The sequence below is a fragment of the Danio rerio genome, chromosome 18 (assembly GCF_049306965.1).
Source record: "Danio rerio strain Tuebingen ecotype United States chromosome 18, GRCz12tu, whole genome shotgun sequence".
NCBI lineage: Eukaryota > Metazoa > Chordata > Actinopteri > Cypriniformes > Danionidae > Danio > Danio rerio.
Window position 1 is genome coordinate 12,089,074 of NC_133193.1, and position 26,561 is coordinate 12,115,634.

The 26,561-nt window shown below is 34.6% G+C and overlaps 1 protein-coding gene across 5 annotated transcripts in view; it reads left to right on the forward strand.

Moving 5' to 3' along the window:
- Window positions 1-23,228: 23,228 nt before the first annotated feature.
- The window catches only part of mical3a (microtubule associated monooxygenase, calponin and LIM domain containing 3a), a 151,370-nt gene continuing 148,037 nt past the window's right edge, over window positions 23,229-26,561 (forward strand). For all 5 annotated transcript variants that reach the window (XM_073929868.1, XM_073929866.1, XM_073929856.1 and 2 more), the window contains exon 1: window positions 23,229-23,331. The gene's annotated coding sequence lies outside the window, so the exon portion shown is untranslated. The remainder of the gene's footprint in view (window positions 23,332-26,561) is intronic.

The following is a 26,561-nucleotide window of genomic DNA, read 5'->3' on the forward strand; positions in this document are numbered from 1 at the left end:
TTAATGTTTGTTACAGCAATTAGAAGCATTTACTAATTTATTTGTAAAATTAAAAGCTGTATTTGTTTGTACATTGTACATTAGTTTGTGTTTTTTTTACATGTATTATAATTATCCAAAACTAAAACCATCATGTTAAAAAATTCGTAAAAAAAAGGTCAAATGACTGGCAGCTACGGCTGCCAAACAAAAACCATAAAATTAAGGTAAAATGTCCTTGTAAAAAAAAGTGCAAAAAATAATAAATCTACAGATATTTTCATTAAAATGTTTACTGAGAAACACTGTTATTTACAGACTTTTCCTGGATTATTACGATCAAATCCATTTAATAAAGTAACACACTAAGAGTGCTCACATACACCTGTTCCGGATTACGCTGATTGCACACACACAGTCGGAGGATCGTTATGAACTGATTACATGCACTTTAAAAGCAGCATAGACGCACGCGACAATTGTTTAGTCTTGTTATACTGCTACTGTAAACATTATGACGTGGTTCTCTTCTTTTGCCTTGCTTTATTTGTTAATTATTTACGTTGTTTGCTGCCAGGACTGACCATTTGCCTGTTATTTGACCATGACTCTGGATTCCCTGCAAAATGTTACATCTGTTTGTCCCTGTGTTGACTGTTGCTTGCCTTTGGATCTGCACTCATTTGTCAGCATCCCCTTCACGTTACAGTTCTATTTCATTTAAGATCTGTAACTGAATCATTCCATGTAACTTAAACCTCTACATGTTTTACATAAACACTATTCAATAAAATGTAACAACTGTAATTTTAAAGTTGTGAGAATTTTAATCAGTTGTATCTTGTTTGTTTTTTTTTTCCAAAAATTTTTGATCCAAAATAAAACTGTTAAATTACGATCATGAGCATGTCTTGGCATGTTATTAAAGGTGTTTAACCGTAATGATTTAGGGAAAATTCTTTTAAATAACATTGTTTTCTCTTGAACTTTTAGTGTAGTCACTTTATTGATGATGTTTGATTATAATAATCTAGGAGAAGTCTGTATAATAACAGTGTTTCTTTGTAAAACTCTTAGTGTATACCTTTATTGAAAGGATTTGATCGTAATAATCTAGGAAAAGTCTGTAAAATAACAGTGTTTCTCTGTAAACATTTTTAATGAAAATATCTGTAGATTTATTATTTTTTGCTCTTTATTTCAACAAAGACATTTTACCGTAATTTTATGTTTTTTGTTTGGCAGCCATAGCTGCCAGTCATTTGACCTTTTTTTACGATTTTTTTTCTTACAGTGCATGTTATGTTCATTAAAAAAAAAAGACTTTTATTGAAAGACAAGTAGACGTGCTGTTAACAATAATATGTGTGTCATTGGTAGGCAATAACTTAATCTTGACCCAACAAATAGCTGAACATCTGAAACTAAGGGTGTGTCCCATCATACCCTGTTTGTGATGTGCTGATGTCATGTGTGTGAGTGTGTGTGACGAGTGACGTGCGATGTATGTGTGTCTGTTGCTGTGCCACATGCTTCACAATGCTTTCTATTCTCTGGCAGGACAGGGTTCAGGCTAATGGTGGACTTGTCCTCTCGTCTCTCTCTTTTGTCCCTCAATTCTTGGTGAAAAAGGCTCTTTGTGTGCAGTTGAGCTCACATGTCACAATATTTGAACAGCTGCAGTGTGTGTGTGTGTGTGTGTATGTGTGTCTGTTATGTGCTGTTTGTGGACAGCAGCACAGAACTGAACTTTACAGTGTGATTTACATGTTAGGCCTAAATTTGTGTTACTTCTTGTTAAAGGGATTGTTCACTCAAAAAATATAGGTGTGAAGTCCTGAGTGTGCTCACAGTCACCTGAGAAAGATTTCTGTTGATGTATATTAAACTCTAGGAATATGTTAGCCAATTAAGTATTTTATTTTATTTTATTTTATTTTATTTTATTTTATTTTATTTTACTATAGTTTATTTTATTCAGTTATTTGTCTCTATTTTATTAAATGTTTTCCATTTTATTATTCCATAAATGATTTCTATGTAATTTAAATGTTTAAATATTTAAATATTATATTATATTATAAATATTATATTTGATTATTTTATTGCATTTGGAGTTTTACATATTGATTAAGGAAATAAATTAGATACAAAATGAGTTTGTTAATTGAATTATTTTGTTTGTAATTAAATTATATTATTTATTTTATTAATTTTATTTATTTATTTGAATATATTTTATTAAATGTTTCCTATTCTATTATTTCATTATTTGAAATTATTAATTTGATTAAATTATATTTAATTTTACTTTATTTTATAATTTTGTTTTGCTGGATTTGCATTTATTTGAGTGAATTGTTCTATTTTGATATTTAATTTAATTTTAATTCTGTTTTATTGAAATATTTTATTTAGGTTATTTTGTAAAAAAAAATATTTTATTCTATTCATTCATTTTATTGCATTTAGTTTAACATAAAAATGAATGACATTTTATTTTTTCTATTTTATTGTGCATTTTTCGTTATTTATTTATTTATTTATTTATTTAAGCTTAAGTTTTTATTTTATTTAACTTTTTATTTAAAGGGCACCTATAGTGAAAAATCTACTTTTAAAGCTGTTTGGACAGACGTATGTGTAGGTATAGTGTCCTTTTTTTCAAATTTAACAACACAAAAAATTGGACCAATAGGAGTCGTTATCAGTCGGACTTGGCGTAATAAAACCGGTAATAAAAGGTCTGTTCAGTTTGCTAGAATCATTAATCATCATCAAACGTGATCAAGAGTGAGTTTTACAAGTTTACAATGTTTTAAAACAGAGCATGTGTGTAATGAAGTACAGCGATTTACTTCAGCCATACTTCATCAGCACAGCCACGTTTCAGAACAATTATAAAAGAAGACGCTTCAACCCCGGTTTGTGGACGTTAAATCAGGTTTTTTTTGCACATTAACATAACAGATACCCATACAGCAGTGGAGATTAACCTGTATCCTGTCACATATCCGTGCAAAAAGAGTGTAAAGCTAAACGCGCTCTGTCTGTGTGTGTGTGTGTCTCCTCGCTGTGTGTGTGTGGGTGAACTTTGTAATGACATTGTGTGTGACTCATCGTAGCCAGCTCCACAAAAAATACATCAAATACTCATTGGTAAAGTTCTTACTGTAGTATTTCTCACAAAAGCTACATGAGATCTGTTTCCTGAGGCAGCCGAGGACGGCGATTGAGGCATGATGCTGACAGGCATGTGGGAACGGTGGGCGGGGAGGACTAGCCTTAAAGGCGCAGTTCCAAATAACAGCAACAACCTTTTACCAGCTATAAAACAAAAACTTCAGACAATATAATAAATAATCTGATGGGTGTTTTGAGCTGAAACTTTATAGACACATTTTGGGGGCACAAAATGCTTATCTTAAATCTGGAAAAAGGGGTAACATAGGTGCCCTTTAATTAAGTTATTGTATTGCATTTTGAGTTCTTTTTTCTTTTTATATTATTATTTTGTTATTGTTGTTGTTAATGAATTAATTATTACACATATTGATTCCTCCTCATGCTTAAAATGCTCACTTTGGGTTCCACAGAAAAAAGAAATCTAGTTGACACAACCTAAAAATAAATGTTATAGATTATATTGTCCACACTTTTATGCTCTCATTGCTGTTGACTTATCTGTCATAACGGCTTTAGATCATGTTAAACTGAACATATTTACACCATTACATCAGTCCGCTGAGAGCATAAGAAGAGGACTCACCCAGATGTTGCAATGATCTCTGGTTCTGTTTAACAAACCTATGAAGCTTAAAATAATCACATATCACAAATGGAAAAAGTATATATAATATGCAGTGGTGGAAAGAGTACTGAAAAATCATACTCAAGTAAAAGTAGCATTACTTGCCCAAAAATGTAGTGCAAGTAGAGTAAAAGTAACTGCTGTGAAAATTACTCAAAGTATGAGTAAAATGTAGACCTCTCAAAAGTAATCATGAGTAGTGAGTAATACACTGTGCAGAGCTGATGCATTTACATGCAGTTTGTGCAGGGATGTGTAAACGTAACATTCTGTAGTGCATTTAGTGATCTTCCTATATTTGTTTGTTCCTTTTAAACCTTACATCCATTGTTTGTTTGTCCTGTCCTTCCTTCATTTATTCGTTTGTTCGTTCCTTCCTTCATTTATTTGGTCCTTCCTTCGTTCCTACCTTAATTCGTTCGCTCATTCATATTTTTGTTCCTACCTTCATTAGGTCCTTGTTCTTTTGTTCGTTCGTTCGTTCCTTTTTTAGCTTGTTCAGTTCTTCCTTAAATCCTTACTTCATTCATTTGGTCCTCTCTTCTTTTGTTCGATCGTTAGTTTGTTTATTAGTTTATATATTTGTTCCTTTCTTCATTAGGTCCTTCGTTCTGTTCTTCCTTCATTCATTTGGTTCTTCCTTAGATCCTCCCTTCATTTGTTCATATATTCATTCTTTCGTTCATAATTTTGGTATTTGGTTCATTCATTTATTCGTTCTTTCCTTCCTTCCTTCCTTCCTTCTTTCCTTCCTTCATTCCTTCCTCCCTTCCTTCCTTCTTTCCTTCCTTCCTTCCTTTCTTCCTTCCCTTCCTTAGTTTGTTCAGTCCTTCCTTGAATTCTTCCTTCATTCATTTTGGTTCTTCCTTCATTCATTCAACCTTTGATCGGTCTTTCCTTCCATTTTTTATTCATTCCATTTAGTGGTTGTTTAGGCTGTTTGGTGATTTTAGTCATCATACAGTTGACATCTATTTTCTCATCAGTGACATCCAGTCTACTAAAAGTCTGTGCGACAGTGTGTGTAAAGATTTTGGACATCATCTTGGACATTTTTAATGCTTCCAAAAGGTTTGCTGCATTTATAAAGCGCAGATGTGTTGATGTTGTTCAGTATCATGCAATTTACTTTCTATGTGTGATTTGATTGGACAGAAATCACAGGACTGACTTTTTTACTTTAGCCAATCTCCATAGACAAGAAATTAATAAAGTAGTGACTGCAGGTTGAAGAAAAGTAGTGGAGTAAAAGTACAGATACAGCACTAAAAATGTACTCAAGGGAGAGTAAAAGTGCACATTTTTAAAACTACTTAGTAAATTACAATTCCTGAGAAAACCTACTTGATTACAGTAATTTAAGTATTTATAAGTAGTTACTTTACACCACTGATAATATGCTACATATTTCCACAGTTTTATTTTATTTAAATTAGTTTTTTTTATTATAGTTTTAGTTTTAGTTATTTATAATTGAATAATGCATAACCAGACTAATGTATACTTTCTATTTTTGCTTTTATTTGATTTATTTTTTAAGAACATAATATGCCATATACAGCCACTAGTTAATCAAAAATGTATTTAATTTACTTTTTCTTTTCTTTTTTCTTTTTTTTTTCTTTAATCAAACGAGATTGTTTTCTCAGAGTCTTTATTTCATATGTTTTTCATGAGACCATTGATGCCTTTTGTAAGCCAAGCTGTTTACAAGGAATGAGCAGTGTGTTTTCCAAGCTTACTGAAAGTGTCATATAGACCATATAAACTGTGATTTATGTTGTTTTTCTAAATGGCTGAGGTCTGTGGACTCTTTAAAAACGCTGCTTGTGTTGAACTGGAGTGACAGCGATTGACTGGGAGTTTCTTATATAAGAGTGAATGAAGAGGGAATGTTGGCTACTGAAAGTCTCGACTCATTCAATACTGAGCTTAAGAGCAGTTTAGAGCCTGCATGTGAATGATCAAATACAGCACATAATCCATAGAATGACATACTTTAAGTGCCTATATAGTGTTTTGTGTTTGTGCTTGCAGATGTAAAGCATAATTTGGGTTGGCCACACCGAACAACCGTCCTTCCAGTTCTACCATGTGCTTTGATTGTAATTTAAAGTGACTTTGTGTGTTATGCAACACCTATTTTTGCATGAGCAGTTTGAGAACCTGTGCTAGGCTTCATTAGAGTTTAATACACATACTTGTGAAAATAATTGAAATGAATCATAATTCAAATAACATTTAATAGTTCGAATCCTGACATTTTGTCATTGTACTGTCCTGTCAAATAAAAAAGCAAAAATGCCAAATAATACATCTTTAAAAAATGTTTTGAAGTGATATTATTATTATTATTATTATTATAATTGTTATATTTATTATTATTATTATTATTATTATTATTATTATTATTATTAATAATAATAATAATAATAATAATAATAATCTCACAGTGTATATTTTAATAAAGGTTATAGAATCTTTTTATTTAACAAATATATCAATAAAAATAAATTATTTTTAAATTCATTCAAATTGTAATGTATTTTTTTTATATCATACTTATTAAATTTTTTTCTTTAAAGCACATATAAAATAATCACATGAGCAAATTGTGACAACACAAACACAAAAAAGAAAGACCTACACAAATAAATAAAAAAATAACAAAATTGATACCAATAAAATACATAAAAGAAAAAAGTTTTTAAAAAAGTTATTTTTATAAGCATACATGCAATTTTAAATAATAATGGTTTTTTTTAGAATTATTATCATTATTTCTTACCACTTCTATGTAGGAATTAAATAAATATGTAAGAATTAAATTAAAAAATCATTACAATTTTAATAAGTTTGAATAATTTTTTGTATGTTTTTATTGATCTCAAAGTTTTTCTTTTCTTTATATCTGTTTGTTAGTTTGATATATTTAACATACATATATATATATATATATATATATATATATATATATATATATATATATATATATATATATATATATATATATACAGTGCTCAGCATACGAGTACCACTCCCACAAATCTCTCATTTAAATTCATATTTTCTATTGGATACTTTACAATAATATATATGTGCATAAGCATTAGATCAGTCAGTGCTGAAGCAAAATCTGGAGATAATCTAACAAAAAAACATGCAATAATGATTAATAAACGAGTAGCCACATTTATAATTTAGGGAAAATATTAAATTTAAAAAAATCAAAAATAGCAAAACTCAAGAGAAACAAAAAATATTTATATTTTTTGCAATATTTTACATTAATTTTATTGTATTTTCTTTCCATTTTAAAGATGTTCTGTAAAATTAAATATTATTTTAATAAATATATATTTTTAATAAATCTGTTTGCTCAAATGCACCAAAATATATCACCTATATTCACTGACAAATGGATAAAAATATAAATTTTCATAATGGGGTGTACTCGGTTATACTGAGCACTGTAAAAAAATCAATTCCTTCTAATAGTAATTTTATTTTAAATTGCAATGATATCTTGTAATAAATACAGTTTCACTGTATTTTAACATGCTTACTGTATATTGAAACTGAAATAATAATAAAGATGGTTACTATTAAACATTAAAAAAAGATATTTTACACTATGTATTATAGTGTTTGATATATTACACTATATCAACTAAGAGGGATGCCCAAACTTGGTCCTGGAGGGCCGCTGTCCTGCAGAATTTGCTTCAACACACCTGCCTGAAGGTTTCTAGTATACCTAGAATGAGCTTGATTAGCTGGTTCAGGTGTGTTTAATTGGGGTTGGAACTAAAATATATAGGACACCGACCCTCCAAGACAAAGTTTAGGCACCCATGAACTACTTACAATCCCAAATAATTTTCTGTTTCCCTTGTGGCTTCATAAAGTTATTTTTAAAAAAAAAATACTCTGTTCAAAAAGTTACTGACTGACTGATTGATTGATGACTGACTTTAAGTCCTGCAGACTCCAGCTTTAGCTAGACATTTCTGACATTGAAACGGCAACCATAATGCAACCTTAGTTAAATCAATGGCCGTTCTCACAGTCTTACAGACTGACTGGCCCTGATCAATAAAAGCAGTCCATCATGTCTTCAAGAGTGGATGTCAGCATGAGCTCCAGACCAAACTGCTCTGTTGACCTTACAGTCAACATAACAGAAGGAATCAAGACCTTTTAAATAAATAGTTTTATTAAACAGTTACGTAGAGATTTGTCCGCAAACATCATTAGGAATCGAAAAAAAATCTATTTAAATTCAAACAAGATCTTGCTAGTTTCCCAGAGATGGGTTGTTGGGAAGGGCATCCACTGCGTAAAAACGTGCTGGATAAGTTGGCGGTTCATTCCGCTGTGGCAACCCCGGATTAATAAAGGGACTAAGCCGAAAAGAAAATGAATGAATGGTTCCCCAAGAACAAAATCATGCACCGGCCTACTTTTTTCCCATTTTAGACTATTTCAAGTGGAAGTACTTCATGATAAAGGAAAAAAAAAGGACAATCTTAGCTTACTTTTCATGCCGACTTTAAGGACCTCTGCAGTGTTCATGTCCTAAAATGTCCAGATACGCTTTAATCCACACAGGCATAATGACGGTCGGACCACAGGCAGGACAGGAGATGAGCAGAGCTAAGAAGGTCTGTTCTGTTCTGGAGATGATTAGGAGATATTTGTGCAAGTTCTTTGCTGGATTTGACCAGAGGAAATGAAATGTTCATGTCGTAGGTTTGCTCAGATTTGTGAGGCTTATAAAGGACCTGCTGGACCTTTTGACTGGTATTACATGTGATACAGACACTGAATCTTAGCAGAGAAGTTCTTTTGATCTCCATAAGCTAAAAAAAAAAGCAAAATTTATGAGCTTTTCCCTTTGACAGTCAGTAGAATATAATATCTTTAACATAAACAGTGGACACAGATATAATTTGGGCAATTTGAGGATGTCTGAATTTCTTTGCATTACATCAGGGATTCACAAACCTTTTATCTGCCAAAACCTGTCAATGGTACACTCAAATAAATGATTTTTCAAACAACTTATTTAAAACAAGCCAGGTTCATTCTGATTATGTACCCCTATATACATTTCTGGAGAGCACCAAAATACGTCCCAGAAACTAGGTTTTTTACAGTTTTTGTTTTCGTCAATCTGCCAGAGGCCGCTGTGTACGCTTTTCAGATCTCAAATTTCTCACATGACCCGACAACCCACTTCCCTAAACCCAACTGTTTTAAAAGGCAGTCCAGAAAAACAAAAGCCCTCGCCTGATTTTTACCACGTTTTCAGATTTTATTTTTTAGCTTTTGTTTTTGTCTAACCTGATTCTGGAACCATTTTTCACCACACTCAGGTTACCCCTGTAACCACACAAACTGATCACATTTGCACAAACTGCACATTTGACTGATTGCTTCCCTTTATTGTTTAAACTTATTGTGCGTTATGCTTTTATAATGGACATTATTGATTATTAAAACTGATATTCAGCAAAAAAGACAAAGAGTATGTTTCGTAATTTTTTATGAAAATGAATTTGAAGATTTACCCCTCAGCAACCCTTCAGTAAGTCTGAATAGAAAGGGTGCAAGACTAAACTTTGTGCACTAGCCTAAATAAAAATCAGAAAGCGAATCAGATCAGCCCCAATCAGAAAGCGAATGTCTGCAGCCACGCCTCCATTTTCAGATGTCTCCGTTTTCCCCCATTCACACTAACACTAAACTAAAATTAAAAGCGGCTTCTTCAGCGTTTTCAAAAAGCTCCATTTTTAGGGCTTAAATACTCCAGGGTAGTGAGGACGGAAGGCGTAACTTGTGTGTTTTAAAGCTAAAAAGTATGGTCCCACTTTATATTAAGTGTCCTTAACTACTATGTAGTTTCATCAAAAACATAAATACAATGTACTTACTGTGTTTATAATGTATTTGAGAACACTTGTGGTGCCCTTGAGTTGGGCTAGGGATTGGGTTATGGAAAGGTTTGGTGGTATGGGTAGGTTTAAGGGTAGGTTAAGGTGTAGGGAATGTCAGCAGTGTATTTACAATTGTAATTACAGAAGTTAATTACAGATATAATTACATACAGGTATTTTATCAAACATAAGTACACAGTAAATACATGTATTTACACAATAAGTACATTGTAACAAAATATTAATTCCTGTGTAAGTACATATTAGTTAAGGCCACTTAATATAAAGTGGGACCAAAAGTATTAGTGTAAACAGGGCCTAAATATACAAACAAAAAAATCTAAGATCACTCTAGGTTCTCACTCAATGTTCTCTCTAGGTCGTCCACACCACGCATTACTCCTCATTACTCTAAATCCGCTGCATTAAAAGGTCACAGTGGAGATGACCTTGCACTTGCCCCCATTTAAAGCACACTCACACTGCAACACACACTTTGTGTCCTTCTCAAAGTGATCATTGCGTATGATGTCAATGTGTGAGTGTGTTTTCTAAGTGGCTGTTCTGGCACTCAAGGCTCTCTGCATTATGGTTAACAGTGCGTGACTCATGATGGAGCATGTTAAAGTCACCGCACTCATCATCATGAGCCCCATTTACCAGACTGTTTATTGGGCAGTGGGAGGATCTGGAAACATATATCAAACTAACAGAGCAGAGAGATGAAGCTGTCAGTGCTGCTCCTCTGTCTTCGGTGGCTGTGATTTTTGCCAAGCGAGATGCCTTCTTGATCCTGGAATGTCATTTATGTTCGAAAACATAATCAATACCTAACCCTACCCATGAACCCAACCCTAACTGTAAATTATTCCCAAAAACAGAGGGGAATAAAACTTGGAGAACAATCGTAAGAGTCTAAACTCATCATAAACTGTAAACATATCCCTTAATTCTGATTGGCTGATTGGAAATTTTTTCCAGAATAGCATGTATAACATGTCCTACTTGGTGAAATAACACAAACCACTCTTCAGCAGAGACATTAACTTTTTACAACCCAAGCTCATTCTGAAAACGTAGTCCCGCGGACGTTTCTGGAGACAGTGGAATACGTCCCGGCAGGTACGTACGGCTGCGTTTATTTTTTTCAAGCGAACGCTAAGGGGCGGTGTGACGCTGTTCCCTATTGCGCTTGCCGGCCGGCCGGCCGACCGCTTACCTTCTTGTGGAGGGCTTCCCCCCTGCAATCCGTTTGTCCACTCAGCTCACCGTGTATGTCGGCAGGCTCGAGATGCAGAGAGGAGTTGACCACAGCGATCGGTTTCGAGTCCGGGGAAGAGCGGTTCCAGCAATCAGGTAAAACAAAAACAGAATCCCAAAAATTAAGTGAACGAGTTTCGTAACAGGGTGAGAATGCGGTGAAATCTGAAAACCCGGTAGAAAAAAAAAATCAGGGCTTTTCTTTTTTTGGACGGCTTTTTGTAAACTGTTGCTCGGGTTTAGGGAAGCGAGCGGGCGGGCGGGTCGATCGGTAAATTGGTTGGGTTCAGGGAAGGAGGAGGGCGGGTCAGCCGATTGGCCGGTCGCGCAGTCAATCATCCGGTCTGTCGGACAGCGGCCTCTGGCGGGTTCACGCGAGAACAGCGCGGGCGCAATTTGCAAAAACAAAAACTGCAGCCGTACGTACCCGCCAGGACGTGTTCCGCGGTCTCCAGAAACGTCCGCGGGACTACGTTTTCACAATGAGCCAGGGTTGACTTTTTAACACCCTTTTATAAAGTGTATGTTGAAGTATTGCATCAGAAATGAGGGAACAAAATGCTAGATGTAAAATGTAGTTTTATGATCTGAAGACGGAGTGAGAATTATAGTGGAGTTTGACTCCCCTAATTAATTTAAAATTATTTTATTTTAACATTAATAATTCAATAATTTACTTTATTTAAACATTAACAAACAGTAGAACTGTAAACAAGCCAGAGTTAGCCACAAAGACTCATTTTCATGGGGTGAACCCTGCCAGATTTTACACATTATCACACATACAGACAACATAATGTTACATATGACAAAGGTATAAAACATATAATAAGAATTTCTTCAAATGATAGACAAAAGAATTACACATGATTACAAACTTGATTTGCTTTTATCTATTTCTTTAACTTGTATTTACATGTTGAATAATTTGTAACTCCCTTTAAATCCATTGGACGTGTTTAGTTTAGTTTAGTTTAGTTTATTTATATAGCACATTTTTTACAACACAACGTTGCCCAAAGTGCTGAACACAATCAATACTAAACATGAAATCTACATCACATAAATAACAATTAAAACATAAGGCAAATCCCTCAACATTAAAAAGGCTCAAATACTAAGGAACAAAGATGGTGTTTCAAACGCTTTTTAAAAACAGGTAGAGTTGGAGCGTGTCTGATGTGGGGCGGAAGCCCGTTCCAGAGTTTTGGGGCGACAACAGCAAAAGCCCGATCCCCACTTCGCTTACACCTGGACCTTGGTACAGATAGAATATCTGGAACGTGTGTTCCAGAAATGACTGGCTCTAACTGAGAAGACTGATCCTGCAAAAGTTGGACGCCTAAACTGCACAGCACAGTCTCCCCTGGTAACAGATCGTGTTACTTGACCATTATTATTCTTGTGTGTCGCAAACTCACATAATGGAGGTGGAGCATATCCATTTAAAATTTAAAAAATCATCCTAAAGCATCAGCCAAATATTTCACATTATCAAAGCTCAATAAATAGTGTTTTTGTGTTATATTACAATGATGATACCTAGTTTTCTGATCAAATATTTTAAGTTTCCGTTTATAAAATGATTCAACTGATTTTAAAACTGTTTAATTAGAGATTAGATAATTACATGTATTGAATTAAATATGTCATTATTCATTAATTCATTCATTCATTCATTCATTTTCTTGTCGGCTTAGTCCCTTTATTAATCCGGGGTCGCCACAGCGGAATGAACCGCCAACTTATCCAGCAAGCTTTTACGCAGCGGATGCCCTTTCAGCCGCAACTCATCTCTGCTAAACATCCACACACACACACATTCACACACCCTCATACACTGCGGACAATTCAGCCCACCCAATTCACCTGTACCGCATGTCTTTGGACTGTGGGGGAAATCGGAGCACCCAAAGGAAACCCACGCGAAGGCAGGGAGAACATGCAAACTCCACACAGAAACGCCAACTGAGCCGAGGTTCGAGCCAGCGACCCAGCGACCTTCTTGCTAATTATAATCCAGATTCAGACTCTGAGATGTACCTACATTATACACTTATAAAAAGAGTAAATTTACCACACTTGAATTTTTTGCCCAACAGAGATAGCAAACAGTAATCTAAAGGCAGCAATATTTGAAGGGATTGTTTTGTTAACCTTGTGCTTGTTGCTGTCTGCCAGAGAGAAACCGAAGCCTGATGGTGCTGACAGGTTCTGTATTTTTTATTTATGGCTCAGACAAACCCAGCCAGTGGCTTTAGAGTAGTGGGAGAAAAATCAATACATAATGCATGAAACAGGAGACACAGGTTTGGACATCCTCTATGATTCTGTTGGACAGAAAGAAAGAAGGACATCAGCAATAGAGTGGTCATTTTTCACAAAGAAAAAACATTTTATTGCATTTTTTTGTATTTTATTTTTTTTTATTTAATATATTTTTTATTAATTAATTTAATAAATTTTTTATTTTTTATTTTTTATTTTATTTTTTTTTTTGCCTGGCATTATCTACAAAATAAATCCAGACATTGATATATATTTTACCCACATATTGAAGTTTAGGAAATGTTTAGGGTGAAGTGATTTATAAAATTTAATAATAATAAAGGGACTAAGCGGAAAAGAAAATTAATTAATTAATCAATTAATTTAATATAATTTTATTAAATTATTTATTTTTAATTAATTTTATTCATTTTTTTGTTTATTTATTTATTGGCTGACATCGTTCACAAAATAAATAATACAAAATTTTATTAAACTTGCTAAAATTAATTTTTAAAAGTTTAAAATAGTTTCTGTAAAAGTATATATAACAAGTTACACTGTACATATATATTTACAAACATTTTACTTTTTGGATTTTAATTGAAGCAGTGAATTACATTTTAGTAAGTATTTTGTTTGTAACCAGAAATTTTTTTTTGTTTTGAATTTATTGCCATATCAGCTTCGTCAGCTATTTAATGGCAAAACCAGATCAAATTTACAACATTGTATGAATATCACTTTTCTATATATATGATTCTATATATGAAAAGACATCAAGAGCAATAAATAATATATAAGATAAAATACACAATAAATATCTAATGTATAGAACAAATGTAAGATGTATTAGAAGATGTATTATACTCCTGAAAGCTCTTTCTGAAAGCTTATTGTTTAAGTCTGAAGTTTGTTGTTGATCTGTAGTTTGGGTGGTGCTTTTAGGTTAGAGGGAACAAGTCCACTGTGTTTTATGAAGAGGAAAATACACAGGTATGCTGGAATGAAAATGATCTTAACTGCAAGCAATTAGGTGGAGCGATAAGTTAATGCCCTCATTTACTCCATCAAATCGCATTTATGAGCAATTACTTCCATGTACCTACATGCCAAACACCATTTAATGGAGTTTACCATGTAAACACACTCTCGACTTTAGCAAGATATATTCAGAGGTGAAATATTTGAATATGATGTTCATTATTCTATATAATTTAATGTTTAATATGTTTTAAATCTTTGTAAAGCCTTTAGTCTCTTTTAACTTATAAACAAATTCAAATATATATTTGAGTCTATACCGTAGTCATGTAAATCAATACTTAAAAAATCAATCTTGACAGGACACGTGAAAAACAAAAGCAATCCCTCATTTCCTTAAAATTTCACAACCCTGGACCGATCGCAACCACAACACAATCTATGAATACCGCATCTTTTATGTCTCTGTGTAGTCAAAAAGCCACTTCCTACAAACACGCTAAAGCTTTTTCCGAAACCAAAGTGTGAAGCGAACAGAGTGTGCAATGTCATTTTTTTCTTCTGTTTTCAGCAAGGCATTTAAATGACTTTAACAGCTCTGCTTTCTGACCACAGTTCAATTCTCCTGCCTGTAAAACAACCACAAATCTGTGGCTGTTTTTTTATCATAATTGCAGCACTTTAACGTCATCTGTGTGCCTTTCTTGGCATTTTGTGCTCTGTTGAGCTTCGCTTAAACAGTGGCGTAAACTTTTGCTGCTATTTAAAGGTAGAAAAGACAACATTTGCTTTATTAAAGAGCTTGTTCAGGACTGTGTAACAGGTAATTCTGCATCTAGCTCAGTCATCTGATAAAACTGATTTATTAGTAGAAGCCTATTTTTATTACAGGTCACACAGATAATATTGTGATAAAAAAAAATGCATGATATAGTTGCATGTTGACTGCAGTAAAACAAGCTCAGAGGTCTCGTGGGATGAAAGTTGTTATTCTTTGGGTTTCCTCAGACACAAACAGCAGCTTTACTCAAGACTAAACCAGACAGGAGACTCTGTCTGTTTTGAGTGTGTGGGTTTCATTTCCCAAACTAGACAGTCCAACTTGAGTACACGACAAATAGAGTGAATAAATACTGATTTCAGGTTGCATTTCGGTGTAAAATCAAAACACAAAGAATAACATTTTCACCACAGTGTAGAAAATGTAATGACAAAAAGTCAAGACAACAGATATTTTTATGTTGCTTTAACTTATTTTAGTAAATTAACCAGGTTTTGACAAAAATGTTTTAAGTTTTAAAAGGTTTAACTGAAAATTTCTTGTCAGTTAGTTGAAATGACTAGAAAAGTTCATTTGATATTTGATTCAACTAAAAAGTTTAGGGCAGCAAGAATTTTTTTATTTGTAAATGAAAAATAAAATAAAATTTTCATTAAAATGTATTTAAAAATAGTTGACCAAAATGACAATTGCCCCTTCATTTACTTATTATTCTCAAAGTTTTTATTGAAAATTATTCATTATTTGCATATATTTTGTTTTTATAAATTGTATTATTCTTATTCTTAGTTTTGTTATACTTATGTTATAGATTGTTAAGTTTTTTCTCTGTCAGAAAAACATAGTCTCAGTAGTTTTAAATTGTATCATGGCTGTATAATGGTGATGGTGACTTTTATTTTGCAGTTTCCAAAAATGCATGAATCCATCATCAAACTAACCCCCACACCCCAGGGGTAACTCATACAACACTATTGTTTAATTCAGTTTATGTTGATTTCAGCATTTATTGATGCAATATTAAACGTAAAAGTTGAATATGTTAATATTAATGAATGGATTCATGCTGAAATAATCATAGAAAGAAGATAATGCAGAATATTAAATATTCAAATGCATTGCTAATTGTTATTTATGCTAATTATGATCATGTTTATAGTAATTATTCCCAAACTTATTTAGCAATAAACATAATATCACGCTTGTAGCAGTGTGAAATGGCTGTAAATTGGCATTGGCGGGAGGCGCGCGTTGGCTTGAGACTGCAGGCCGAGTGCCTTAGTGTCCCACCAGTGATGATATACAGCTATATTGCATTGCTTCTCATGTGATATTGCGATACACAACAGTTTGATGGCATGATTGTGCATATAAAAAGAAAATCAAACACGAAGTCTTCAGAGCTAGTATTTGAATGATTCTCTAGCGCAGGGGTGTCAAACTCAATTCCTGGAGGGCCGAAGCCCTGCACAGTTTAGTTCCAACCCTGCTCCAACACACTTACCTGTAGGTTTCAAACAAGCCTGAAGGACTCAATTAGTTTGATCAGGTGTATTTAATTATGGTTGGAACTAAACTGTGCAGGGCTGCGGCCCTTTTGGAACTGAGTTTGACACCTGTGCTCTAGCGTAATGTCTAAAGTGATGACAAAACATATGATTTTGCTCACATTTTAAGATTATAAGGCTGAACGGCATGAAATGCCATCAGTCTACAGAGATTTTTCAGTAATTCTCTGTTGCAATCAGGTGATCACAAAAATTAACACCCCAAAATGCCAAAGCAAAGCAAACACCACCAGATTACTAAGGTATAAATACAGAGCTACAGCATACAAAAGAGCGAGATTGACTTAAAATGTCACTTACCAGTTTTATAATGATTTGCTCAAATGTAGTTTGAAACTTTTGCTGAGAAAATGCTGTTTTTCTCCAATAAGTACTTACTATGCGGTCTCTGTTGTCATCTTGTGGCAGAACATCAATTATCTTTGCTCTGCTCTGCAGGCTGATGGCCATCAACTCGCTGATTTTCCGAAATTATGAATATTTAAAATAGACATTGTCATTATAAATAAACTGCATAGTTGCAATCTAAAAAACTACATTCTTGCCTTAAAAGTACATTACGTTGTCCAACAGCTGCAATATTTGTCAATCTGTAGTCCTCTGCTTGCCACTCGTGTGGGCGGAGTAATACACAAGGGTGAAGAGGCTGTTAGAGTCCTGATAATACTTAATATCTCACGGTGATCAGACAATCAGATTAGAGAAGCAGGCAGAACTGTTGTATAAATATACATAGATAATATTTATCTTATTATAATATATTTAATTTTCCATAATTAATTGTAAAAAAAATAATAACATTAGCATTAAATAAGAAATTATATAAGGAATTATATTGACTTTTTTCAAAATAATTCAGATTTTTATAATGCTTTGAATATGGGGGAGGAGTTTTAAATAAGACCTAGTCATGTTCTTGACAGTTGTGCTGATATTGACCCATATATATATAACTCAATCTTCAGTTACCACATACTGTATGAAACGCAGCTATGCAGCTTATGTAGGTTACAGCATAACTGCGCTGCCTACATTGGCACGCATCATATAATATCTTAGAGATTTGACATTGGTCCAGTGAATAACAAGCTGCATCTGTCCAGTGCCTGTTGTGATTTAAATAACCCTAACGCCACGGGCTGAAGCTCACGGCCAGCAGGTCAAGCTGCAGGAATGCCTGGCCATCGTCTTGTGTGTTATTTTTGTATCCTGGCTGCCTGCTGCCTGCTGCCTGGACATTTTGCACACGTAAGATGCACAAACAGTAGAGTTAGTCAAAGCTTAAAGGGCCCATGAACTGCCTTTTTAAAAAGGGATAGTTCACCCAAACATAAAAAAATATATATATGTACTCACCCCTCACTTGACACTAACCTGCTGGAGTTTCTTTCATGTTGAACAAAAAATAATATATTTGGCAGAATGTTGGAAACAGGTAACCATTGATTTGCATAATATTTGTTTTTCATATAAAAATCAATGGTTCTTGGCTTCGAACATTGTTAAAAAAAACACATTTGTGTTCAGCTGGAAAAAAAGACGAGTGAGCAATCAGTTTATATATATATATATATATATATATATATATATATATATATATATATATATATATATATATATATATATATGTATGTATATATATATATATATAATATAAATTTATATTATAATATAATTTTATATATATAAATTTATATATTTTTTTTTTCTGGTTGTACAATCTCTTAGTTCCCTTAGAATCCCTAATGTTTGTGCTGTTCTCTGATGTCCATTCATAATATTGTACAAAAGAAAATGCAAAATGTCCAAAGCAAAATGCACATGAATTTTTGCCGCAAATTTGTGATACTGGCCTGACTTTCCTGAAAGTGGAAAATTAATGTGACACATTATCCTTTGATTAGCCTAGAACTAGTGAAGTGTTTAGTGTGAAGACAGAATAAGGTGCTGTTTAGTTTCACTTTTAAACACATACGTTTTGTTATGGTTACACACTAGAGGTCTGCATTCCTGCGGCTGTACTGCAGGACCCGACCAGATTTCTTGCAGCGCAAGAATAAATTTCTGAATAAATTGCGGGAGCGGTCGGTAACTGGTTTAATTTTGGACGGGAGCAGACGGTCTAACAATATCGTTCCCGACTTCCGAGCGAGTAAGCACGCATTTGTATGTGTGTGAATGAGACAGCATGATGCTGCATTTAGCATGTTTGTTGCTGTCTGTGTGTGTGCGAATGAGTGAGCTTTGTGCTGTCTGTGTGTGTGTCATTTGCTTAGTGCTTACAGAAAGCTTGTTATAGGCTGTCTGGACTCTGCTAAGTGGTTTTCGGTTTTGTTCTAACCCCGTATGTTAGTGGAAACAGTCGCGGCAGGTAGAAAACGGGGCAGATCGGCAGCGGGACAACAAATGCTGAATATAAGCGGGAGCGGTCGAGTTCGTGCTAAAACCTAGCGGGAGCGGGATTCAAAATTTAGTCCCACGCAGATCTCTATTACACACCTGGTGTATATTGTAAAACTATGGGCTCTATTTTAACAATCTTGGCACAAAGTCTAAATCACATGGCACAAAATCATTAAGGGCATGTCCAAATCCACTTTTGCTATTTTAAGTGTGGAAAATTATGGTCTGCGCCACGGCAGACAGGGTCTAACAGGTCTAACAGGGTTGTGCTTATTCTCTTTATGAGTTTAAGATGGGTGTGTTTCAAGCATAACGTGCATTAAACCAATCAAACTCTCATCCCCCATTCCCATTAAGAGTCAGTTGCGTCACGCCATGGCGCATGTGCTATTTACATGCACACTCTGTAAGTGTAAAAACTGAATGCTTCACTACCGAGAAAACAGTTAAACAGACCATCTGCAGCTTGTGGAAAAGAATAAGCTTCCTCCATTCAGCCTCTTTACTTTCACTTTATCTTTATACTCTTACTCTTTACTTTCATGGGCAAGGAAATGGAGTTGTACGCACACTACTGAAGACATCCATTAGCCTACATATTAAATTTAGTTTATTAAGCACAAAGATTTGTTTCAAAACTATTTCTAAATTCAGTTCTAATTAACAGCAAACAAATAAATGAACAATAATAACAAAATATGGTCAAAAAATATCTATCTATAGAGTTATATCTAAATACACGTCCTATTCTTATGCCCCACATGGTCCAAAACGCTACATGTGGACAAATCTAAACTTTTTTTTATTAAAACAAATATAAATATGCATATAATAAATAATACAGCTTAAAATAATAACATTATACTAATGCAAATTGGCATGGATAAACTGAAAAAGCCCCACTTTAGACTTGCTTTTAGTTGTTCAAATGGCTCAGTCTAATTTAGTTCCACAATAGCATCGGGCCAGCAATGCGCCTTAACACACCTCCTTTTCAGACTGGCAAGCCTATAAGTCCACAAAGTGGCACAAATGGATTTGGTATTTAAACAATGTGGCGCAAAATTAGGGTTGTGCTGGTCTGAAAATAGCAACAAATCGCGCCAAACACATCTTGCGCCTCATTGTACTGGATGTATGATAGGACCCAAAGTGTTTTATTGTTTCCCGAGTTTAACAGCATTCAAGTACAATAATTAAATAATAAAAATAAAAACACTAATAAAATTAACCATAGCTAAGGTCACAAATGGTTCAATTTGTGGTTCACCTGAATGCTTTTAAAATCATTACACAATTCCAGGCATCAAAAACACATGCAAATGATAATTAGGCTGCATTTACACTGCAGATCTTGATGGTAAATTCCGATTTTGTGACTGTATCTAATTTTTTTTGATGACCTGCTTACATCATCTTTTAAAAGTAACTCGTATCTGATCGTCTGCATTTACACAGCACACGACAAAGGCGCAAGGACCAGGAAAAAAAAGAGCGGGCGCTGACTAACAGCTGATAATTAAAGAGTGTTCTTTTCTCCATTCTTGTATGTAATCTGTTCGCAGCTTTTGACAAGCTGTTTTACTCTAGTTTATGACAGAAAGGTTCTCATTTGTCCATCTTCTTTTGATATATAGGCTTTTTAAAACCTTTAGGCATCTGAATGTAATGTCCATGGCATGATTTATGCACATATTGTATGCACTAGTTTTATATTAGTTTATATTGGTTACATGGCAACATTGCGCTCTCTCGCTCTTGTTTATATGCTTAAGTACCTGTGCAAGATGACACTATAAAAGCTGTTTAAGTCCTCGTGTGTGAGATTTAAGGTTTGGTTCTCTGCTGAAGTCTGTTCTGAAATGAAAGCGTCAGAATTGACATTATTCGATATGGTTTTAATGACAAGTGGTGCTCACTGCAGAGCCATTTGGGCGAGCTGAGCTCCAGCGAGGGGGAGCTTGAGCTCCACCTTTTTTGCACTTCTTCTACGAGTGATGTCACTGGGGGTAGGGTTAGGGGTGGGGTTGGTGTACGCATTAAAACAGCTTACAGGAGGCAGAGCGAGAGCTCATGCTCCCCCTCGCTGGAGCTCAGCTCTGCTCAAATGGCTCTGCAGCGAGCACCCTCTGACCCTCTGACTCTGATCTACCTGCTTACACTGCAGACACGAGAATCCGATTCATATCGGATAAACTTCCACATATGAACAAGGCCTGAATCTGATTTGAGTAAATCGGAATCCATGTGATTTTTTCCAGCTTACACTTACATAGGCCATATCCAATCTGTGCCACACGCAGGGCCGGAGTGAGATTCCTTTTCAGCCCTGGGGGTTCAAGCCTTAGACCGGCCCACCTCAGTTCATGACTGATTATATAAAAATAACGTCATTTCCAATTCAATTTCTAATGACACGATCACGTCTTTTTCTAGAAAACAGCTACTTTAGAAGTTTAAATGTTCAACAACCCAAATGAAAAAATAAAAATAAATGAAATAGGTAAGGATTGAACTCGGGTCCTGCGATATGGTAACGCAACATGCTGACCACTGGACCACAATGGCACTATTGTAAGATATTAGCCCCTTTCACACAGCGATACCGGTAAATATCCGGAACATTTCTGGAACTACTTTACCGGTAAATTCAAAAAAGCGCTGTTCACACAGGCGAGGACGTTACGGAATTTTTCCGGAAAAGAGCATTCACACACCCATCGCAAAATGCCGTTAAATTCTGACATCATTAACCAGAAATGACCTCTAAACGGCTGCGCTTGTGTTTGTAAACATTTGACTACATTACAAACTCTTCGGATGGATCAGTATTGAGTACAACTCTAATGAAAACATAGGGTAACACTTTCGCATGTCGAGATGTTCATGATATGTGTGTGTGCTGGCGCTATGGGCGCTCACGGGCACACGCAAAGCTTGAAGGTAAACAAACAACGGATTATCATGAACATTTTATCGATAATTATTTACACAGCATTAAGAAGGAACATAGAAACATTATCTGACTAACATCTAGCAGCTAAAGGTGTCTGGAAAAAATATTCATAGGCTTGTTATTACGGCAATCTTCCTTCTGCATTCACACAGCGCAGCATTCCGGCAAATTACCGGTAATGTTACAACTTCTCTTTCCGGAAAATAGCCAGAACGAATTTACCGGTATTTTCAAAAAGGGCCTGTTCACACATACAACCTTTCCGGAAAATTGCCGGTAATTTTCCGGAAAGGTCTGTATGTGTGAAAGGGGCTAATGTCTATTAATGCCTTAATCTTTTTCTCCCCTCTCTGGATTTCTGATCAATTTATGTCAGATTTATTAATGTTGTGAATCATCTAATTTTTATTGAGCAGGTGTAATATTCAATAATATTAATTATTCGAATTCTTATATTCACTAAGGTGCCGTTGTTTGGGGTCGAATAATAGTTACGTCATCAATAACCTGCAGGCGGCATTTTGCTCACGGAGCTGCGAGAAAATAAATAAAAAGCGTTGAAATGCAGCAAAATAATGAATAAAAAGAGTGAGACTATGGTCAAATAAATAAATAGATGAAAAAAGTGCGACTGCTGAGAGTGCAAGCAGCTAGGGACACCGGCCCTCGCGGCCAAAAAACGGACCGGCCCACCTGGAATTCTCCTGGTCCTCCCGATTAGCCAATCCGGGCCTGGCCACACGGTAGAGAAAAATCAGAATTGAGTCACTTGAACAGCGTGAATGCGGCCTTATAGTACAAACTCAACATTGCATATTATCCAATGTGACTATTGCGAATGATCGCATCGCGTTATCGATACTGACACGATATATTGTGCTGAATTGTGCTTTATATATATACTTACCTTGCTTTGCCTGAAAATGCAAGTATAGACAGATCGATTTCATTCTTAAACACTGCTTTAAAACAAAAACACACTAGTGTAAACGCAGCCTGTAAGACTAACAAGCAAACCTGAAGTTCCCAGACACACAGGATGTTTTTATAGTACAGTGTACTCTATAGTAACCTGTCAAAACATCAAAAGGAATTTTGAGTTGTCCATTCATGGCCACACCCACCTCCTCAAGACGCCCCATTGTTTGTGTTCACAGGGAGGATTTTTTCTTTGTAAAGCGGTGACAGTGCAGAGAGGAGGGGCCACCGCCTGCCTGCTTTGCCTGGTCACGTGACACATTCCCCTTCCAGTAACCACGGCAACCAGCACTGGTCCAGCCTGTATCTCGCTGCTGTGTGAAGAGGAGGAAGAGAGAAAGAAAGGAGAGGAGAGAAAGCCCAAAATAAACACACACTCTTCCCAGCGGCTGTCAGAAATCGCAGTAAGTGGCTTCTTTGCATTGACTCTTGTGCTGCATTCGCGTGCGTGCTGCGGAATATATATATGAGACATCCTGCTGGCTGCTTTGTTGTGACGGATGACATCATTACATATTAATTTGAATAAGAGATGCTGCAAATGCTACATGTAAACAGATTATTGGTGGATCCCTATGATTGTGTGTTTTTTTTATAATCTGGGATGAAGTCTCATTGGGATGCATGCGGGTTTTTTATTATTGCTTCCGTCTTGCTTCAGTTGGGATGGAGGTGTTGGGCCTTGTGTGCTCTATTTAGTTCTGTGTCGAGCACGAGCGTCATTCTGGGTCACCCTGTTCTGCTGTGCGACATCCTTATGTGGAATGTCCTTGTGATGGTGGAGGAGAGAGAGGTATGTGTTGGGATATTGCAGAGAGCTCTGAATCATTTGATGCATGAAGGGTCAGGAGACTGTAGGAGAGTTTTGCAAGTGCTGATGGTCAATTAGATACAAGACATTGATAAAAATGCTCTTCTTACTTTGATTTTTTTAGTCTTATTTCTAGTCCAAATATCTAAAAATTCTTAAATCAAGAAGCATTTTCTAGACAAGCAAAACTAATTGTTTTGTTTTAAGAAATAATGCGTTATAATTAAGTGAGTTTTTCTTTAAAACAAACAAAATAATCTGCCAATGGGGTAAGAAAAGTAATCTTATGTCAAAAGGAAAAATATGATTATTTAGCTCACCCCACTGGCAGACTATTTTGGTTGTTTTAAGGAAAAACTCACTAAATTTTGCTATATTCATTCTTAAATGGAAGCAATATATTTTGCTTGTCTGAAAATGCTTCTTGACTTATTTTTTTGCAGTGTAAAGAAAATATGGGAGAGTTTTTGAATATATGAAACATAGGATGTTATATGTATAAAATATAGATGCACCGAATGAATATAATCTTGTATACACTCAAAATCAAACATTGAAAAACCTTTCTTTGCATTTCGTGGCATTAAAGGAATGTGGCTCCTCAAAGAACCTTTCAGCAACATGTGGGACATTCTACAACACATTGTGGGACATTGACTTCTGTGAGTTGTTCTGTGAAGCAATATGTGCTTTATTTGGCTCTGTACAAACCCTGTCATTGTACTTGTCCTCAGTTCAATTGCAAGTATAGCTTTAATAGTTTTGTTGTGCTAAAAAGCTCATTTAAAAAGCCAAAACTTCAGAAATAGCAAGTTTGAGTGGTTATCATTCACACCAATTGATTAAAAACATGGAATTATAAATAAATTCTACAAATAAAGACTATTTTATTATTGTCCCCATGTCAGTCCTGTCACATTTGCATTAAATTGAATATAAATTGTGTGCAATACACGTTTAAGGCTATGACTCGGAAGTGATATCAGTTAACTGAGGAGAAGCTGACAGTCATCAAGGATGCATTCTGCCATTGAATTGTATGATTTTATGCTTGTTTTTATTTTTTTTAGGACGATAAGCTTAAGTCAGGCCTTGTCACATTTTAAAATCACAAGTAAAAATGCACATTTCTGGTACAATTTCCATATTCTTGAAGGAAACTTTTTTTTAAATGAATATTTAGACAATTTAAAGAACATTTTTCATTTTTAATTTTAAAATTTTTATTTTTAAAGAGTATTATTACAACAATGCTTGAATGTTTTCCTGATCAATACATACTCTAATTATTAAATATTGACAGCACATCGTCTGCACAAATATTTATTTTTACATTCTTGAAAACAAAAGTAAATTTTCATTTAATATTTTAAATAATGCATTTTGAGCAATGTATGAATATGTTTAATATTAAATTGTTAAATTTTTGGTCAACAAAGAATTCAGGTTTTTGCATAACCATATACAATATATATAGTGCTCAGTATAAATGAGTTCACCTCTCACAGCTCTCTCTCTCTTAATTATATATTATAGATTAAATATTAATAATATTATACATAATATATAAAGGAGATCACAAATCACAGTCCAAAATTTAGTACACCAAAATTAATATGTTATAAATTTTAATAAACAGTAGCAATCCATTTTTATTGAAATGTTGTATGTTGTATTTTGTCCTTAACTGAAAACTGAAAATGTATCCTAAGAAGACAGCATCAGATTTTAGTTTGGGCGTGGATATGATACAGTACCTAAATGTTATCTAATGCTGTTTTATCAATGTAATCCTGACATGATTGATCACAATAATGTTTCTTCAGTAAAGCTCTGTTTCATTGACTTCACATTAGTAGTCTTTTGTTTCGTCCTCCCCATTAAATCACATAAAAGAGATCTACTGCATCTGTATATATATCTTGTAGCATCTGTTTTCATCATTAATGACAGAGTCTTTGTCTTGAGTTGAATCGGGCTTCTTTGTTTTCCAGGAACACGGGCATTTCTTTCACTCTGAACTGTAGATTAAGCCATTTCTTTGTGGAATGCCGTGTTTGGACTCTTTTTCATAAATTATTTTCTTTGTGCAGTAATACCAAACAGATGTAGAGCGCCATCGAATCATCAGATGAATTATGTGTCTAGTCTGAGAAGCCTGTAACTCGCTTGAGCGTAATTTAGATTTTAGGTTGAAAGCCCTTAAATTAGCCTTCGACTCACAATTGATGACCTAATTTATGCTGATGAGGGCATCACCGGTACTCATCCTTGGGGTTTTGGATTTGAGCAAACCGCCAACCTCATTTATTACATGTAAGAGCCATAATTTGATTCAAAATAATGTATTAATAGTGCTCAAATTCATGTACAGTTTACACATAATATGTTTAGTTGTGTAAATTTGCTGATTTAACCCCTACTCCTTTGTTTGTGATGGTTTTCTCCGCCCTTATTGGACTGCTTTAAGTTATATTTCGAAATAGAAAAGTGAAAGAAAGATAGAGAGAGACACAATTTTTTCGAGTTTATTGTTATGCTGTTTGAAAATTCAGTAAATATCTTTAAATGGAAAGAAACCCGACTGATTTTTTTAAAGTCTGATAGTACATTACATATTGTCACATTGTTTGTGTGGTTGATAATTAATTCATTCACTCATTTTCTTTTCGGCTTAGTCCCTTTATTAATCCGGGGTCGCCACAGCGGAATGAACCACCAACTTATCCAGCAGGTTTTTACGCAGAGGATGCCCATACAGCCACAACCCATCTCTGGGAAACATCCACACACACTCATTAACACTCATACACCACAGACAAT